The sequence below is a fragment of the Gadus chalcogrammus genome, chromosome 12 (assembly GCF_026213295.1).
Source record: "Gadus chalcogrammus isolate NIFS_2021 chromosome 12, NIFS_Gcha_1.0, whole genome shotgun sequence".
Taxonomy (NCBI): domain Eukaryota; kingdom Metazoa; phylum Chordata; class Actinopteri; order Gadiformes; family Gadidae; genus Gadus; species Gadus chalcogrammus.
This window is the reverse complement of record NC_079423.1, coordinates 8,935,815-8,951,289: the sequence shown is the minus strand read 5'-3', so window position 1 is coordinate 8,951,289 and position 15,475 is coordinate 8,935,815. Positions and strand designations below refer to the sequence as shown.

The 15,475-nt window shown below is 44.9% G+C and overlaps 17 non-coding genes across 17 annotated transcripts; all 17 read right to left on the bottom strand.

The window, feature by feature from the left end:
- Nucleotides 1-333: 333 nt before the first annotated feature.
- LOC130401239 (5S ribosomal RNA) lies at nt 334-452 on the bottom strand. The gene has a single exon (XR_008903704.1). It is a non-coding gene; the product is annotated as a 5S ribosomal RNA (ribosomal RNA).
- A 518-nt stretch (nt 453-970) lies between these two features.
- On the bottom strand, nt 971-1,089 carry LOC130394398 (5S ribosomal RNA). The gene has a single exon (XR_008897561.1). It is a non-coding gene; the product is annotated as a 5S ribosomal RNA (ribosomal RNA).
- A 526-nt stretch (nt 1,090-1,615) lies between these two features.
- Nucleotides 1,616-1,734, bottom strand: LOC130394279 (5S ribosomal RNA). Its single transcript, XR_008897453.1, has one exon. It is a non-coding gene; the product is annotated as a 5S ribosomal RNA (ribosomal RNA).
- Nucleotides 1,735-2,263: 529 nt separating this feature from the next.
- On the bottom strand, nt 2,264-2,383 carry LOC130401304 (5S ribosomal RNA). Its single transcript, XR_008903766.1, has one exon. It is a non-coding gene; the product is annotated as a 5S ribosomal RNA (ribosomal RNA).
- A 526-nt stretch (nt 2,384-2,909) lies between these two features.
- LOC130400124 (5S ribosomal RNA) lies at nt 2,910-3,028 on the bottom strand. The gene has a single exon (XR_008902603.1). It is a non-coding gene; the product is annotated as a 5S ribosomal RNA (ribosomal RNA).
- A 528-nt stretch (nt 3,029-3,556) lies between these two features.
- Nucleotides 3,557-3,675, bottom strand: LOC130394724 (5S ribosomal RNA). The gene has a single exon (XR_008897855.1). It is a non-coding gene; the product is annotated as a 5S ribosomal RNA (ribosomal RNA).
- A 529-nt stretch (nt 3,676-4,204) lies between these two features.
- Nucleotides 4,205-4,323, bottom strand: LOC130397571 (5S ribosomal RNA). Its single transcript, XR_008900157.1, has one exon. It is a non-coding gene; the product is annotated as a 5S ribosomal RNA (ribosomal RNA).
- A 529-nt stretch (nt 4,324-4,852) lies between these two features.
- Nucleotides 4,853-4,971, bottom strand: LOC130399743 (5S ribosomal RNA). The gene has a single exon (XR_008902243.1). It is a non-coding gene; the product is annotated as a 5S ribosomal RNA (ribosomal RNA).
- Nucleotides 4,972-5,500: 529 nt separating this feature from the next.
- LOC130400678 (5S ribosomal RNA) lies at nt 5,501-5,619 on the bottom strand. The gene has a single exon (XR_008903155.1). It is a non-coding gene; the product is annotated as a 5S ribosomal RNA (ribosomal RNA).
- Nucleotides 5,620-6,147: 528 nt separating this feature from the next.
- Nucleotides 6,148-6,266, bottom strand: LOC130400421 (5S ribosomal RNA). The gene has a single exon (XR_008902902.1). It is a non-coding gene; the product is annotated as a 5S ribosomal RNA (ribosomal RNA).
- A 529-nt stretch (nt 6,267-6,795) lies between these two features.
- LOC130400991 (5S ribosomal RNA) lies at nt 6,796-6,914 on the bottom strand. Its single transcript, XR_008903455.1, has one exon. It is a non-coding gene; the product is annotated as a 5S ribosomal RNA (ribosomal RNA).
- Nucleotides 6,915-7,442: 528 nt separating this feature from the next.
- On the bottom strand, nt 7,443-7,561 carry LOC130400570 (5S ribosomal RNA). The gene has a single exon (XR_008903050.1). It is a non-coding gene; the product is annotated as a 5S ribosomal RNA (ribosomal RNA).
- A 519-nt stretch (nt 7,562-8,080) lies between these two features.
- LOC130399727 (5S ribosomal RNA) lies at nt 8,081-8,199 on the bottom strand. The gene has a single exon (XR_008902228.1). It is a non-coding gene; the product is annotated as a 5S ribosomal RNA (ribosomal RNA).
- A 529-nt stretch (nt 8,200-8,728) lies between these two features.
- LOC130394999 (5S ribosomal RNA) lies at nt 8,729-8,847 on the bottom strand. Its single transcript, XR_008898104.1, has one exon. It is a non-coding gene; the product is annotated as a 5S ribosomal RNA (ribosomal RNA).
- Nucleotides 8,848-9,376: 529 nt separating this feature from the next.
- On the bottom strand, nt 9,377-9,495 carry LOC130400946 (5S ribosomal RNA). Its single transcript, XR_008903413.1, has one exon. It is a non-coding gene; the product is annotated as a 5S ribosomal RNA (ribosomal RNA).
- A 526-nt stretch (nt 9,496-10,021) lies between these two features.
- Nucleotides 10,022-10,140, bottom strand: LOC130400123 (5S ribosomal RNA). Its single transcript, XR_008902602.1, has one exon. It is a non-coding gene; the product is annotated as a 5S ribosomal RNA (ribosomal RNA).
- A 529-nt stretch (nt 10,141-10,669) lies between these two features.
- LOC130397570 (5S ribosomal RNA) lies at nt 10,670-10,788 on the bottom strand. The gene has a single exon (XR_008900156.1). It is a non-coding gene; the product is annotated as a 5S ribosomal RNA (ribosomal RNA).
- Between the last annotated feature and the right edge of the window lie 4,687 nt (nt 10,789-15,475).

The following is a 15,475-nucleotide window of genomic DNA, read 5'->3' as shown; positions in this document are numbered from 1 at the left end:
ACTGCGGTGCCGTGTGATGTTAAATGTTTGAACCAAGGTTAACGGTTAAAGTGTCAGAGAATGGGTGGTGATTTTTTGACGTCCTCCCATGATCTGAAGTGAGCGTGCAGGTTTGTGTTGGTGAAAGTTAAGAAATGTACAACTGTCGGTTCAGCTCTCTGGTGCTCCCTGCTGGCAGTATCACTATACTGTCCTCATGTTTCACAAAAACAGTTTTGAGAGACGTTGTCAGTTTTTGTATGTTGCTTAAATCCTCCAAAGCGGTTGGCAGTAAACATCAGGTCACGGTACCCACGTAGGCCACGGAGTCAATGAGCTCGAGTTGAAAAGAAAAAGCTACAGCACCTGGTATTCCCAGGCGGTCTCCCATCCAAGTACTAACCAGGCCCGACCCTGCTTAGCTTCCGAGTTCAGACGAGATCGGGCGTGTTCAGGGTGGTATGGCCGTAAGCAATTAGTGCAGGCGCAAAACCAGGTTTTATACAGTAGCACATAAGGAGTGAGAAAGCTGCTGAGGCTCGACGTTACACTTTTACAAAAACAATCATTAGTTAGATATAAACGGCAGTAATTGATTCAGTAGGACTCCTTATCCATGTAAACGATCATTGTGACATCTGAATTCATTAATTATCTGAAATACACTGCGTGTGCGTGTGATGTTAAATGTTTGAACCAAGGTTAACGGTTAAAGTGTCAGAGAATGGGTGGTGATTTTTGACGTCCTCCCATGATCTGAAGTGAGCGTGCAGTGTTGTGTTGGTGAAAGTTTAAGAAATGTACAACTGTCGGTTCAGCTCTCTGGTGCTCCCTGCTGGCAGTATCACTATACTGTCCTCATGTTTCACAAAAACAGTTTTGAGAGACGTTGTCAGTTTTTGTATGTTGCTTAAATCCTCCAAAGCGGTTGGCAGTAAACATCAGGTCACGGTACACCACGGAGTCAATGAGCTCGAGTTGAAAAAGAAAAAGCTTACAGCACCTGGTATTCCCAGGCGGTCTCCCATCCAAGTACTAACCAGGCCCGACCCTGCTTAGCTTCCGAGATCAGACGAGATCGGGCGTGTTCAGGGTGGTATGGCCTAAAGCAATTAGTGCAGGCGCAAAACCAGGTTTTATACAGTAGCACATAAGGAGTGAGAAAGCTGCTGAGGCTCGACGTTACACTTTTACAAAAACAATCATTAGTTAGATATAAACGGCAGTAATTGATTCAGTAGGACTCCTTATCCATGTAAACGATCATTGTGACATCTGAATTCATTAATTATCTGAAATACACTGCGTGTGCGTGTGATGTTAATTGTTTGAACCAAGGTTAACGGTTAAAGTGTCAGAGAATGGGTGGTGATTTTTGACGTCCTCCCATGATCTGAAGTGAGCGTGCGTGTTTGTGTTGGTGAAAGTTTAAGAAATGTACAACTGTCGGTTCAGCTCTCTGGTGCTCCCTGCTGGCAGTATCACTATACTGTCCTCATGTTTCACAAAAATAGTTTTGAGAGACGTTGTCAGTTTTTGTATGTTGCTTAAATCCTCCAAAGCGGTTGGCAGTAAACATCAGGTCACGGTACGCCACGGTAGGCCACGGAGTCAATGAGCTCGAGTTGAAAAGAAAAAGCTACAGCACCTGGTATTCCCAGGCGGTCTCCCATCCAAGTACTAACCAGGCCCGACCCTGCTTAGCTTCCGAGATCAGACGAGATCGGGCGTGTTCAGGGTGGTATGGCCGTAAGCAATTAGTGCAGGCGCAAAACCAGGTTTTATACAGTAGCACATAAGGAGTGAGAAAGCTGCTGAGGCTCGACGTTACACTTTTACAAAAACAATCATTAGTTAGATATAAACGGCAGTAATTGATTCAGTAGGACTCCTTATCCATGTAAACGATCATTGTGACATCTGAATTCATTAATTATCTGAAATACACTGCGTGTGCGTGTGATGTTAAATGTTTGAACCAAGGTTAACGGTTAAAGTGTCAGAGAATGGGTGGTGATTTTTTGACGTCCTCCCATGATCTGAAGTGAGCGTGCGTGTTTGTGTTGGTGAAAGTTTAAGAAATGTACAACTGTCGGTTCAGCTCTCTGGTGCTCCCTGCTGGCAGTATCACTATACTGTCCTCATGTTTCACAAAAATAGTTTTGAGAGACGTTGTCAGTTTTTGTATGTTGCTTAAATCCTCCAAAGCGGTTGGCAGTAAACATCAGGTCACGGTACGCCACGGTAGGCCACGGAGGCAATGAGCTCGAGTTGAAAAAGAAAAAGCTTACAGCACCTGGTATTCCCAGGCGGTCTCCCAACCAAGTACTAACCAGGCCCGACCCTGCTTAGCTTCCGAGATCAGACGAGATCGGGCGTGTTCAGGGTGGTATGGCCCGTAAGCAATTAGTGCAGGCGCAAAACCAGGTTTTATACAGTAGCACATAAGGAGTGAGAAAGCTGCTGAGGCTCGACGTTCCACTCTTACAAAAACAATCATTAGTTAGATATAAACGGCAGTAATTGATTCAGTAGGACTCCTTATCCATGTAAACGATCATTGTGACATCTGAATTCATTAATTATCTGAAATACACTGCGTGTGCGTGTGATGTTAATGTTTGAACCAAGGTTAACGGTTAAAGTGTCAGAGAATGGGTGGTGATTTTTTGACGTCCTCCCATGATCTGAAGTGAGCGTGCGTGTTTGTGTTGGTGAAAGTTTAAGAAATGTACAACTGTCGGTTCAGCTCTCTGGTGCTCCCTGCTGGCAGTATCACTATACTGTCCTCATGTTTCACAAAAATAGTTTTGAGAGACGTTGTCAGTTTTTGTATGTTGCTTAAATCCTCCAAAGCGGTTGGCAGTAACATCAGGTCACGGTACGCCACGGTAGGCCACGGAGTCAATGAGCTCGAGTTGAAAAGAAAAAGCTTACAGCACCTGGTATTCCCAGGCGGTCTCCCATCCAAGTACTAACCAGGCCCGACCCTGCTTAGCTTTCGAGATCAGACGAGATCGGGCGTGTTCAGGGTGGTATGGCCGTAAGCAATTAGTGCAGGCGCAAAACCAGGTTTCATACAGTAGCACATAAGGAGTGAGAAAGCTGCTGAGGCTCGACGTTACACTTTTACAAAAACAATCATTAGTTAGATATAAACGGCAGTAATTGATTCAGTAGGACTCCTTATCCATGTAAACGATCATTGTGACATCTGAATTCATTAATTATCTGAAATACACTGCGTGTGCGTGTGATGTTAAATGTTTGAACCAAGGTTAACGGTTAAAGTGTCAGAGAATGGGTGGTGATTTTTTGACGTCCTCCCATGATCTGAAGTGAGCGTGCGTGTTTGTGTTGGTGAAAGTTTAAGAAATGTACAACTGTCGGTTCAGCTCTCTGGTGCTCCCTGCTGGCAGTATCACTATACTGTCCTCATGTTTCACAAAAATAGTTTTGAGAGACGTTGTCAGTTTTTGTATGTTGCTTAAATCCTCCAAAGCGGTTGGCAGTAAACATCAGGTCACGGTACGCCACGGTAGGCCACGGAGGCAATGAGCTCGAGTTGAAAAAGAAAAGCTTACAGCACCTGGTATTCCCAGGCTGTCTCCCATCCAAGTACTAACCAGGCCCGACCCTGCTTAGCTTTCGAGATCAGACGAGATCGGGCGTGTTCAGGGTGGTATGGCCGTAAGCAATTAGTGCAGGCGCAAAACCAGGTTTCATACAGTAGCACATAAGGAGTGAGAAAGCCGCTGAGGCTCGACGTTACACTTTTACAAAAACAATCATTAGTTAGATATAAACGGCAGTAATTGATTCAGTAGGACTCCTTATCCATGTAAACGATCATTGTGACATCTGAATTCATTAATTATCTGAAATACACTGCGTGTGCGTGTGATGTTAAATGTTTGAACCAAGGTTAACGGTTAAAGTGTCAGAGAATGGGTGGTGATTTTTTGACGTCCTCCCATGATCTGAAGTGAGCGTGCGTGTTTGTGTTGGTGAAAGTTTAAGAAATGTACAACTGTCGGTTCAGCTCTCTGGTGCTCCCTGCTGGCAGTATCACTATACTGTCCTCATGTTTCACAAAAATAGTTTTGAGAGACGTTGTCAGTTTTTGTATGTTGCTTAAATCCTCCAAAGCGGTTGGCAGTAAACATCAGGTCACGGTACGCCACGGTAGGCCACGGAGGCAATGAGCTCGAGTTGAAAAAGAAAAAGCTTACAGCACCTGGTATTCCCAGGCGGTCTCCCATCCAAGTACTAACCAGGCCCGACCCTGCTTAGCTTCCGAGATCAGACGAGATCGGGCGTGTTCAGGGTGGTATGGCCGTAAGCAATTAGTACAGGCGCAAAACCAGGTTTTATACAGTAGCACATAAGGAGTGAGAAAGCTGCTGAGGCTCGACGTTACACTCTTACAAAAACAATAATTTCTTAGATATAAACGGCAGTAATTGATTCAGTAGGACTCCTTATCCATGTAAACGATCATTGTGACATCTGAATTCATTAATTATCTGAAATACACTGCGTGTGCGTGTGATGTTAAATGTTTGAACCAAGGTTAACGGTTAAAGTGTCAGAGAATGGGTGGTGATTTTTTGACGTCCTCCCATGATCTGAAGTGAGCGTGCGTGTTTGTGTTGGTGAAAGTTTAAGAAATGTACAACTGTCGGTTCAGCTCTCTGGTGCTCCCTGCTGGCAGTATCACTATACTGTCCTCATGTTTCACAAAAACAGTTTTGAGAGACGTTGTCAGTTTTTGTATGTTGCTTAAATCCTCCAAAGCGGTTGGCAGTAAACATCAGGTCACGGTACGCCACGGTAGGCCACGGAGGCAATGAGCTCGAGTTGAAAAAGAAATAGCTTACAGCACCTGGTATTCCCAGGCGGTCTCCCAACCAAGTACTAACCAGGCCCAACCCTGCTTAGCTTCCGAGATCAGACGAGATCGGGCGTTCTCAGGGTGGTATGGCCGTAAGCAATTAGTGCAGGCGCAAAACCAGGTTTTATACAGTAGCACATAAGGAGTGAGAAAGCTGCTGAGGCTCGACGTTCCACTCTTACAAAAACAATCATTAGTTAGATATAAACGGCAGTAATTGATTCAGTAGGACTCCTTATCCATGTAAACGATCATTGTGACATCTGAATTCATTAATTATCTGAAATACACTGCGTGTGCGTGTGATGTTAAATGTTTGAACCAAGGTTAACGGTTAAAGTGTCAGAGAATGGGTGGTGATTTTTTGACGTCCTCCCATGATCTGAAGTGAGCGTGCGTGTTTGTGTTGGTGAAAGTTTAAGAAATGTACAACTGTCGGTTCAGCTCTCTGGTGCTCCCTGCTGGCAGTATCACTATACTGTCCTCATGTTTCACAAAAATAGTTTTGAGAGACGTTGTCAGTTTTTGTATGTTGCTTAAATCCTCCAAAGCGGTTGGCAGTAAACATCAGGTCACGGTACGCCACGGTAGGCCACGGAGTCAATGAGCTCGAGTTGAAAAAGAAAATGCTTACAGCACCTGGTATTCCCAGGCGGTCTCCCATCCAAGTACTAACCAGGCCCGACCCTGCTTAGCTTCCGAGATCAGACGAGATCGGGCTTGTTCAGGGTGGTATGGCCGTAAGCAATTAGTACAGGCGCAAAACCAGGTTTATACAGTAGCACATAAGGAGTGAGAAAGCTGCTGAGGCTCGACGTTACACTCTTACAAAAACAATAATTAGTTAGATATAAACGGCAGTAATTGATTCAGTAGGACTCCTTATCCATGTAAACGATCATTGTGACATCTGAATTCATTAATTATCTGAAATACACTGCGTGTGCGTGTGATGTTAAATGTTTGAACCAAGGTTAACGGTTAAAGTGTCAGAGAATGGGTGGTGATTTTTTGACGTCCTCCCATGATCTGAAGTGAGCGTGCGTGTTTGTGTTGGTGAAAGTTTAAGAAATGTACAACTGTCGGTTCAGCTCTCTGGTGCTCCCTGCTGGCAGTATCACTATACTGTCCTCATGTTTCACAAAAACAGTTTTGAGAGACGTTGTCAGTTTTTGTATGTTGCTTAAATCCTCCAAAGCGGTTGGCAGTAAACATCAGGTCACGGTACGCCACGGTAGGCCACGGAGGCAATGAGCTCGAGTTGAAAAAGTAATAGCTTACAGCACCTGGTATTCCCAGGCGGTCTCCCAACCAAGTACTAACCAGGCCCGACCCTGCTTAGCTTCCGAGATCAGACGAGATCGGGCGTGTTCAGGGTGGTATGGCCGTAAGAAATTAGTGCAGGCGCAAAACCAGGTTTTATACAGTAGCACATAAGGAGTGAGAAAGCTGCTGAGGCTCGACGTTCCACTCTTACAAAAACAATCATTAGTTAGATATAAACGGCAGTAATTGATTCAGTAGGACTCCTTATCCATGTAAACGATCATTGTGACATCTGAATTCATTAATTATCTGAAATACACTGCGTGTGCGTGTGATGTTAAATGTTTGAACCAAGGTTAACGGTTAAAGTGTCAGAGAATGGGTGGTGATTTTTTGACGTCCTCCCATGATCTGAAGTGAGCGTGCGTGTTTGTGTTGGTGAAAGTTTAAGAAATGTACAACTGTCGGTTCAGCTCTCTGGTGCTCCCTGCTGGCAGTATCACTATACTGTCCTCATGTTTCACAAAAATAGTTTTGAGAGACGTTGTCAGTTTTTGTATGTTGCTTAAATCCTCCAAAGCGGTTGGCAGTAAACATCAGGTCACGGTACGCCACGGTAGGCCACGGAGTCAATGAGCTCGAGTTGAAAAAGAAAAAGCTAACAGCACCTGGTATTCCCGGGCGGTCTCCCATCCAAGTACTAACCAGGCCCGACCCTGCTTAGCTCCCGAGTTCAGACGAGATCGGGCGTGTTCAGGGTGGTATGGCCGTAAGCAATTAGTGCAGGCGCAAAACCAGGTTTTATACAGTAGCACATAAGGAGTGAGAAAGCGGCTGAGGCTCGACGTTACACTTTTACAAAAACAATCATTAGTTAGATATAAACGGCAGTAATTGATTCAGTAGGACTCCTTATCCATGTAAACGATCATTGTGACATCTGAATTCATTAATTATCTGAAATACACTGCGTGTGCGTGTGATGTTAAATGTTTGAACCAAGGTTAACGGTTAAAGTGTCAGAGAATGGGTGGTGATTTTTTGACGTCCTCCCATGATCTGAAGTGAGCGTGCATGTTTGTGTTGGTGAAAGTTCAAGAAATGTACAACTGTCGGTTCAGCTCTCTGGTGCTCCCTGCTGGCAGTATCACTATACTGTCCTCATGTTTCACAAAAACAGTTTTGAGAGACGTTGTCAGTTTTTGTATGTTGCTTAAATCCTCCAAAGCGGTTGGCAGTAAACATCAGGTCACGGTACGCACGGTAGGCCACGGAGTCAATGAGCTCGAGTTGAAAAAGAAAAAGCTAACAGCACCTGGTATTCCCAGGCGGTCTCCCATCCAAGTACTAACCAGGCCCGACCCTGCTTAGCTCCCGAGTTCAGACGAGATCGGGCGTGTTCAGGGTGGTATGGCCGTAAGCAATTAGTGCAGGCGCAAAACCAGGTTTTATACAGTAGCACATAAGGAGTGAGAAAGCGGCTGAGGCTCGACGTTACACTTTTACAAAAACAATCATTAGTTAGATATAAACGGCAGTAATTGATTCAGTAGGACTCCTTATCCATGTAAACGATCATTGTGACATCTGAATTCATTAATTATCTGAAATACACTGCGTGTGCGTGTGATGTTAAATGTTTGAACCAAGGTTAACGGTTAAAGTGTCAGAGAATGGGTGGTGATTTTTTGACGTCCTCCCATGATCTGAAGTGAGCGTGCATGTTTGTGTTGGTGAAAGTTTAAGAAATGTACAACTGTCGGTTCAGCTCTCTGGTGCTCCCTGCTGGCAGTATCACTATACTGTCCTCATGTTTCACAAAAACAGTTTTGAGAGACGTTGTCAGTTTTTGTATGTTGCTTAAATCCTCCAAAGCGATTGGCAGTAAACATCAGGTCACGGTACACCACGGAGTCAATGAGCTCGAGTTGAAAAAGAAAAAGCTTACAGCACCTGGTATTCCCAGGCGGTCTCCCATCCAAGTACTAACCAGGCCCGACCCTGCTTAGCTTCCGAGATCAGACGAGATCGGGCGTGTTCAGGGTGGTATGGCCGTAAACAATTAGTGCAGGCGCAAAACCAGGTTTTATACAGTAGCACATAAGGAGTGAGAAAGCTGCTGAGGCTTGACGTTACACTTTTACAAAAACAATCATTAGTTAGATATAAACGGCAGTAATTGATTCAGTAGGACTCCTTATCCATGTAAACGATCATTGTGACATCTGAATTCATTAATTATCTGAAATACACTGCGTGTGCGTGTGATGTTAATTGTTTGAACCAAGGTTAACGGTTAAAGTGTCAGAGAATGGGTGGTGATTTTTTGACGTCCTCCCATGATCTGAAGTGAGCGTGCGTGTTTGTGTTGGTGAAAGTTTAAGAAATGTACAACTGTCGGTTCAGCTCTCTGGTGCTCCCTGCTGGCAGTATCACTATACTGTCCTCATGTTTCACAAAAATAGTTTTGAGAGACGTTGTCAGTTTTTGTATGTTGCTTAAATCCTCCAAAGCGGTTGGCAGTAAACATCAGGTCACGGTACGCCACGGTAGGCCACGGAGTCAATGAGCTCGAGTTGAAAAAGAAAAAGCAAACAGCACCTGGTATTCCCAGGCGGTCTCCCATCCAAGTACTAACCAGGCCCGACCCTGCTTATCTTCCGAGATCAGACGAGATCGGGCGTGTTCAGGGTAGTATGGCCATAAGCAATTAGTGCAGGCGCAAAACCAGGTTTTATACAGTAGCACATAAGGAGTGTGAAAGCTGCTGAGGCTCGACGTTACACTTTTACAAAAACAATCATTAGTTAGATATAAACGGCAGTAATTGATTCAGTAGGACTCCTTATCCATGTAAACGATCATTGTGACATCTGAATTCATTAATTATCTGAAATACACTGCGTGTGCGTGTGATGTTAAATGTTTGAACCAAGGTTAACGGTTAAAGTGTCAGAGAATGGGTGGTGATTTTTTGACGTCCTCCCATGATCTGAAGTGAGCGTGCGTGTTTGTGTTGGTGAAAGTTTAAGAAATGTACAACTGTCGGTTCAGCTCTCTGGTGCTCCCTGCTGGCAGTATCACTATACTGTCCTCATGTTTCACAAAAATAGTTTTGAGAGACGTTGTCAGTTTTTGTATGTTGCTTAAATCCTCCAAAGCGGTTGGCAGTAAACATCAGGTCACGGTACGCCACGGTAGGCCACGGAGGCAATGAGCTCGAGTTGAAAAAGAAAAAGCTTACAGCACCTGGTATTCCCAGGCGGTCTCCCAACCAAGTACTAACCAGGCCCGACCCTGCTTAGCTTCCGAGATCAGACGAGATCGGGCGTGTTCAGGGTGGTATGCCCGTAAGCAATTAGTGCAGGCGCAAAACCAGGTTTTATACAGTAGCACATAAGGAGTGAGAAAGCTGCTGAGGCTCGACGTTCCACTCTTACAAAAACAATCATTAGTTAGATATAAACGGCAGTAATTGATTCAGTAGGACTCCTTATCCATGTAAACGATCATTGTGACATCTGAATTCATTAATTATCTGAAATACACTGCGTGTGCGTGTGATGTTAAATGTTTGAACCAAGGTTAACGGTTAAAGTGTCAGAGAATGGGTGGTGATTTTTTGACGTCCTCCCATGATCTGAAGTGAGCGTGCGTGTTTGTGTTGGTGAAAGTTTAAGAAATGTACAACTGTCGGTTCAGCTCTCTGGTGCTCCCTGCTGGCAGTATCACTATACTGTCCTCATGTTTCACAAAAATAGTTTTGAGAGACGTTGTCAGTTTTTGTATGTTGCTTAAATCCTCCAAAGCGGTTGGCATACATCAGGTCACGGTACGCCACGGTAGGCCACGGAGTCAATGAGCTCGAGTTGAAAAAGAAAAAGCTTACAGCACCTGGTATTCCCAGGCGGTCTCCCATCCAAGTACTAACCAGGCCCGACCCTGCTTAGCTTTCGAGATCAGACGAGATCGGGCGTGTTCAGGGTGGTATGGCCGTAAGCAATTATTGCAGGCGCAAAACCAGGTTTCATACAGTAGCACATAAGGAGTGAGAAAGCCGCTGAGGCTCGACGTTACACTTTTACAAAGACAATCATTAGTTAGATATAAACGGCAGTAATTGATTCAGTAGGACTCCTTATCCATGTAAACGATCATTGTGACATCCGAATTCATTAATTATCTGAAATACACTGCGTGTGCGTGTGATGTTAAATGTTTGAACCAAGGTTAACTGTTAAAGTGTCAGAGAATGGGTGGTGATTTTTTGACGTCCTCCCATGATCTGAAGTGAGCGTGCGTGTTTGTGTTGGTGAAAGTTTAAGAAATGTACAACTGTCGGTTCAGCTCTCTGGTGCTCCCTGCTGGCAGTATCACTATACTGTCCTCATGTTTCACAAAAATAGTTTTGAGAGACGTTGTCAGTTTTTGTATGTTGCTTAAATCCTCCAAAGCGGTTGGCAGTAAACATCAGGTCACGGTACGCCACGGTAGGCCACGGAGGCAATGAGCTCGAGTTGAAAAAGAAAAAGCTTACAGCACCTGGTATTCCCAGGCGGTCTCCCATCCAAGTACTAACCAGGCCCGACCCTGCTTAGCTTCCGAGATCAGACGAGATCGGGCGTGTTCAGGGTGGTATGGCCGTAAGCAATTAGTGCAGGCGCAAAACCAGGTTTTATACAGTAGCACATAAGGAGTGAGAAAGCTGCTGAGGCTCGACGTTACACTCTTACAAAAACAATCATTAGTTAGATATAAACGGCAGTAATTGATTCAGTAGGACTCCTTATCCATGTAAACGATCATTGTGACATCTGAATTCATTAATTATCTGAAATACACTGCGTGTGCGTGTGATGTTAAATGTTTGAACCAAGGTTAACGGTTAAAGTGTCAGAGAATGGGTGGTGATTTTTTGACGTCCTCCCATGATCTGAGGGGTGTTCCACAAAGCCGGTTTTATCACATAACCGGGTAAGTTAACCCAGGGTTTGCGGTAACCCGAGGTTTTCCGTTCCAAAAGGATCACGGTATGTTAGTTGCTATAGCAACATATGCTCTGAATCAAACCTGGTCGGAGCAGGTTTTGCGCAGGTTAAGTTTGAAACATAACCCGGTTTGGGGTATTTCAACCGGCGTTCACCGCAGATTTCATGTGTTCACAATGGCATGCCCTTCTGATGAGAGAACTGCTGATATCAGAGCGCAAATTATACGTGCAATCCACCGGGAGCGATTGATAAGACCACGGCTCGACATCTTGGCATATTGGATGAATTTTTGCTGGAGTGAAGAGATATAGATTCTCGCGCAAATCTTTAATATATTTAAATAGCCTTACATAGCCAACACTACCAATCGAGGACCTGGCCTCAGTTCACTCCAGACTATTTGCGTAGCCCTCCGTTTTTTTCAAATGGTAGTTTTATCTAGGCTATAATTCTGGAGATGCTGAGCACATCACAGTCGTTTCAGATGACCCATCCAAGATTTGTATCGGCCTCCTATCATACAAAGAGCAATATTGTCTGAGTACTATGCCGAGAGGCATTTACAACATAAAGTATAAAATAGTCTTAAAGAGCCCATGCCATTAAAATCACATTTTTCCTGTTGTTTGTTAAATAACATAGGTCTGAATAAGTTTGTGAGCTGTGGTAAGTTTGAAATCTATGCAGTTCGTCTGCTGAATGCAATAGGCAATGAAAGGAAAAAGGCAGAAGAAATGAGCCAATCTGGATAAGGTGACACTGTGACGTAGCGTTGTCAAACTATTATTCATGGCCCTGCCCACTTGGTTGGTTCGTAACCACCCACAAGAATTCTGAAGGAGTCGTGATTAAGCTAGTGCTAAATGCTAATACGTGTATGGTAGTTGCTTAGTTCGTAGTAACAGGCTAGTTACAGAATTTTGAATGCAATGGCAGAACGACATCGAAGTACATGAACTGCGACATGCTGCCTGCCGCCGGTTGCCGCGGCGCGAGGCACCACCGCCGCGAAGTACCACCGCCCGGCAGCGGGCAGCCGGGCGGTGGTGCCTTGCGCCGGCAGCAGGCAGCAGGCAGCGCGCGGTTCTGTCTACTACAGATTGATGTGGAAGTGGAAGAACCAGAGACGTCGGAGAACCCGACGAAGTCCTTTGTGATTCATTATATCGTCTGGACGTGCACACAGCTTTTGGCCGTGATAATATGTATTATTTGATAGAGATATCTATGTATTATATGATATTATTTAGATATAGAGCTCCAGGACTGTAACGCAAGTGTTGTACACTTCCTTGTTATTTGGATAACCGTTCTGCTGTTGGTGTGATGGCATAACACGTCGGACTCTCGTCTATGGTATTTCTACAACTAGACCCGTAGTGGGGGTTATCTCAGCCATGGTTGAGAATGAATTGGGGGAAAGGAACTTTGGCTTTGACTCCCTGAAGTCATGAACCACGACATGGAGGAGAAAGGGATTGTTGACCGCGGTCGTCTCCCGCCGGAGCCTCGCTGCCGATGGACCACCGCCTCGGCTTCAGGATGCGGTGATTAGCGCTGACCGCTGCCGAGGCGGCGGGAAGCAGGGCTCAAGCGGGATACATTCGCGGCCAACAATCCCTTTCTCCTCCATGTCGTGGTTCATGTAGCCTACTTCAGGGAGTCAAAGCCAAAGTTCCTTTCCCCCAATTCATTCTCAACCATGGCTGAGATAACCCCCACTACGAGTCTCGTTGTAGAAATACCACAGACGAGAGTCTGACGTGTTATGCCATAACACCAACAGCAGAACGGTTATCCAAATAACAAGGAAGTGTACAACACTTGCGTTACAGACCTGGAGCTCTGCTCTATATCTAAATAATATCATATAATACATAGATATCTATAATACATCACGGCCAAAAGCTGTGTGCGCGTCCAGACGATATAATGAATCACAAAGGACTTCGTCGGGTTCTCCGACGTCTCTGGGGCCGGTTGCACCAACTGGGCGTAACTAAGACTGGTCGTAACTGCTAAGTAGGTCTTAGTTACGACCTGGCGTTAGAATGGAACTAACGCCGGTTGCACCAACGGGACTTACGCCTGGTCTTAACTACGCCCGGTCTTAGCCATGCGCGGCCATGTGAATGTTCCATGGTATGCGCATATCACCGCGTTGCTAGGATACCTCTTGACAACAGCTGTTTACTATTTTACTTGACATGCTGTTGGACACCGAAATAAATAATTCATTCGTTCACTCATTGTCATTCATCAATTGTGTTAATGCCTAGCAATAAAACACTGCAAACGAATATAATTAAAATATGTATTTGTAATGTCTGGTTTACGACGAGCAGGCATTTAGACGGGAATGGTTCTGTAGGAGAGATTTGTTTAATGTGTCGGCCTTTATAAAACATATAAACATAGTTAAAACAACATTCACAACTGATTATAAGTTGAGAACGGACTAATCGGCCAGCGATATCTTCCCGACAGGCAGTCGATCTGTGAACACTGATCATATCTCCGGCTGTGCTTTGAAATGCAGTTTAGCGAAGCGGTGCAAGGATGGTGGTAAAGCTGCATTGGATTGGCTGCAATTGCTATAGAAACAGCCTGGAATTTCAACTCTACGCCTGCCCCTGACCAGGCGTAGGATTTACGCCTGGTCTTAGTGAAAAGAACGCTAAGCCCAGTTGGTGCAACCGGCGTAACGGTTAGGTTGGACTTAGAACGCCAAGTTACGACCAGGCGTAGTTACGACCAGGCTTACGCCCAGTTGGTGCAACCGGCCCCAGGTTCTTCCACTTCCACATCAATCTGAAGTAGACGCGGTCGTTTGAGATTCATAATAACCTATCGTCTGGAGACTCACACAGCTTTTGGCCGTGATAATATATATTATACATAGAGATATCTATGTATAATATGGGTTTCTAAGAGCCATTGGATACATCCACCGTAAACAGAGCGCATGGTACCGTGGCTACAAGCTGCTCAGGGCCAGGTGATAATATTATATATTATATGATATAGATATCTATGTATAATATGGGTTTCTACGAGCCATTGAGATACATCCACCGTAAACAGAGCGCATGGTACTGTCAGTCAGTGGCTACAAGCTACTCAGGGCCACACCCCCACCCCCCTCCTTGACCTGCCTTGACACGCCCACCGTATACAGAGCGCATGGTAGTGGCTACAAGCTGCTCAGGGCCACACCCCCACCCCCCTCCTTGACCTGCCTTGACACGCCCACCGAAACAGCGCGTTTGGGGGAAGCTCAATGTGCGACTGTTTCGGAGTGACTGTAACTCTGCACCACGGCTGAATTTCGGGGACGTCTTTGAATACTGTGTTTGTGGCCCACTAATACCTATATTAAAGCATCATAAAATAGAATGGCATGGGATCTTTAACGGACTTGCATCCACTGGAGAATGTTCGATCGTAGCCGGCGGCTTCATTACAAGCACTGATCCATCTTGATCTGTGAAGTTGATGAATTGTCACTTTTAGGTTTTCTACCCAGTTACCAAAAAAGAAACATTTTGAATAGTATGCGCTGTGGCAAGCACACGGTTTGCGTGTTACTTCGAAGGCAAAAAAAATCTAAAATACAAGAAAACACAAAAACCTACATTCAACCAGTGTGGGGTATGGCCCATGACTCTCTGAGGTGGTAGGTACCTCCAGGTAGCCTACCCCCTCCATGCCAGGGCGCCCTGAATTTATGTTTATTAACATCTCCTCCACCGGGGTCAAGACAATTTGAGGGCCAGATCCAGTCTGCCGACTGTCGGCCTTTTCACGATTGGCTTAAAAAAATTGCTTATTTAAATTTATACCGATACGATGGTGGGAAAAGCTTACCAGTTTGTATGTTTTTTATACTTGATCCTCTGACCGCTTGGAAGCAATCGGAGTAGGCCTACATATTGTTTTAGAAGAAAGGGGTTATGTGGTAGCATCTTTAAGAATGCTTAACTGGGATATTTATATATTCATGGCTCAAATATTAAGGATCATGCTTTTGACGTGTAACTAACGCATTTACGCGGTCAGCGATCCGCTGCCAGTCTTTGAATACTGTGTTTGTGGCCCACTAATACCTATATTAAAGCATCATAAAATAGAATGGCATGGGATCTTTAACGGACTTGCATCCACTGGAGAATGTTCGATCGTAGCCGGCGGCTTCATTACAAGCACTGATCCATCTTGATCTGTGAAGTTGATGAATTGTCACTTTTAGGTTTTCTACCCAGTTACCAAAAAAGAAACATTTTGAATAGTATGCGCTGTGGCAAGCACACGGTTTGCGTGTTACTTCGAAGGCAAAAAAAATCTA